Consider the following 2,767-nt stretch of genomic DNA (forward strand, 5'->3'; position numbering starts at 1 on the left):
CTCCGGACACTTGTGCCAGAAAATGCAGGTGCCCACCTCGGCGGGACGGATCCACCAACCTCTGCGGGAAACCATGCACCGAGCCTGGCGACCGCCGACCGGATCTGACTTCATAGACTTCCGTCTGTGCTCACATTTTTGCTCTGCGGGCACAGGGAGCCTCCAAGTCGGCAGCACAACCGCACCCTCGGGTGCTGGCTTTTCACTGGTTCACCATTTACTGCCGGCTCACACCTGGGCCACCCTCCCGTGGCCAGAGCCTGAGCCTAGTGCGGCTTAATCTCCCACCGTGCCCCGTTTGATGGACCCTCTCTGCGGCCAGAGGCTAAGTCAAGTTCGGCTAACTCTGCCACCGTGCCCGTCGTCTGGACCATCTCTCTTGCCAGAGACTAAGTCCAGTTTGGTTAATGATTTACCAGAGCTCCGTTCAGCGCGGCCGATGGTCTCAACCATTCCTGCCGCCGGCGGAGCTCCACCCGGGGCTGCAACCGGGTGAGGTCCGGGGCCCTCGGTCGTGCCCGTCGGCTGGACCATCTCTCTTGCCAGAGACTAAGTCCAGTTTGGTTAATGATTTACCAGAGCTCCGTTCAGCGCGGCCGATGGTCTCAACCATTCCGGCCGCCGGCGGAGCTCCACCCGGGGCTGCAACCGGGTGAGGTCCGGGGCCCTCGGTCGTGCCCGTCGGCTGGACCATCTCTCTTGCCAGAGACTAAGTCCAGTTTGGTTAATGATTTACCAGAGCTCCGTTCAGCGCGGCCGATGGTCTCAACCATTCCGGCCGCCGGCGGAGCTCCACCCGGGGCTGCAACCGGGTGAGGTCCGGGGCCCTCGGTCGTGCCCGTCGGCTGGACCATCTCTCTTGCCAGAGACTAAGTCCAGTTTGGTTAATGATTTACCAGAGCTCCGTTCAGCGCGGCCGATGGTCTCAACCATTCCGGCCGCCGGCGGAGCTCCACCCGGGGCTGCAACCGGGTGAGGTCCGGGGCCCTCGGTCGTGCCCGTCGGCTGGACCATCTCTCTTGCCAGAGACTAAGTCCAGTTTGGTTAATGATTTACCAGACCTCCGTTCAGCGCGGCCGATGGTCTCAACCATTCCGGCCGCCGGCGGAGCTCCACCCGGGGCTGCAACCGGGTGAGGTCCGGGCCCTCGGTCGTGCCCGTCGGCTGGACCATCTCTCTTGCCAGAGACTAAGTCCAGTTTGGTTAATGATTTACCAGACCTCCGTTCAGCGCGGCCGATGGTCTCAACCATTCCGGCCGCCGGCGGAGCCCCACCCGGGGCTGCAGCCGGGTGAGGTCCGGGCCCTCGGTCGTGCCCGTCGGCTGGACCATCTCTCTTGCCAGAGACTAAGTCCAGTTTGGTTAATGATTTACCAGACCTCCGTTCAGCGCGGCCGATGGTCTCAACCATTCCGGCCGCCGGCGGAGCCCCACCCGGGGCTGCAGCCGGGTGAGGTCCGGGCCCTCGGTCGTGCCCGTCGGCTGGACCATCTCTCTTGCCAGAGACTAAGTCCAGTTTGGTTAATGATTTACCAGACCTCCGTTCAGCGCGGCCGATGGTCTCAACCATTCCGGCCGCCGGCGGAGCCCCACCCGGGGCTGCAACCGGGTGAGGTCCGGGCCCTCGCTCGAGGGGAAGGCACCCCCGGCCGCGGCCGGTGCCCAGGCCGCCGCTTTTCCGACGGCCGAAAAAGTCGGAAAAACGGCCGAAAATCCGGGGAAATACTAGCCCAATCTGGCCGAACGGCCGTCGGGGCGGCGGGCCCGGTGCGGTCCCGGCAGACCTGGGGGCTCGAGCGGGGCCCTGCTTCGATTTTCCTCCTTCAATGCAGCAAACTCAAAACTGGTTAATGAGTTGCCACATGTCATTGCCATCGCCTTCCTGCTATTCTGCAGGTACCCCGCCAACCCCCCGTGCCAGAAAATGCAAGTGGCCACCTCGGCGGGGTGTGCCCCGGTAGTCCTACCGGGGAAGGGGCCCGGAGGCCCCGCAAAACGGTTCAATCTCAACTCCATCCCCACTTCCGGGGGTAACTGGTTAACCAGCCTCGGGACTCCCCTGCCAGAAAATGCGAGTGGCCACCTCGGCGGGACGGATCCGCCGAGCTCTGCGGGAAACCGTGCACCCTGCCCCGCCACCACCGACCGGATCTGACTTCATAGAGCTCCGTGCGGCTCCCATTTTTGCTCTGCGGGGCCAGGGAGCCTCCGAATCGGAAGGACTACCGCCATCGCGGGTGCATCACTGCTGCCGGGTGGCCACGGCCTGCCAGCCCTCACCTGGACCCCCCCTCCTGCGCCAGGGGCCAAGTCCAGTTTGGTTAATGAGTTACCCGAGCTCCGTTCAGCGCGGCCGATGGTCTCAACCATTCCGGCCGCCGGCGGAGCTCCTCCGGGGCTGCAAACGTGTGAATTCCGGGCCCTCGCTCGAGGGGAAGGCACCCCCGGCCGCGGCCGGTGGCCAGGCCGCCGCTTTTCCGACGTCCGAAAAAGTCGGAAAAACGGCCAAAAATCCGGAGAAATACTAGCCCATTCTGGCCGAACGGCCGTCGGGGCGGCGGCCCGGTGCGGTCCCGGCAGACCTGGGGGCTCGAGCGGGGCCCTGTTTCGATTTTCCGCCTTCAATGCAGCAAAGTCAAAACTGGTTAATGAGTTGCCACATGTCATTGCCATCGCCTTCCTGCTATTCTGCAGGTACCCCGCCAACCCACCGTGCCAGAAAATGCAAGTGTCCACCTCGGCGGGAACACCTCCGGTAGTCATGCCG

This window comes from Mustelus asterias, unplaced genomic scaffold (assembly GCF_964213995.1).
Source record: "Mustelus asterias unplaced genomic scaffold, sMusAst1.hap1.1 HAP1_SCAFFOLD_3053, whole genome shotgun sequence".
Classification (NCBI taxonomy): domain Eukaryota; kingdom Metazoa; phylum Chordata; class Chondrichthyes; order Carcharhiniformes; family Triakidae; genus Mustelus; species Mustelus asterias.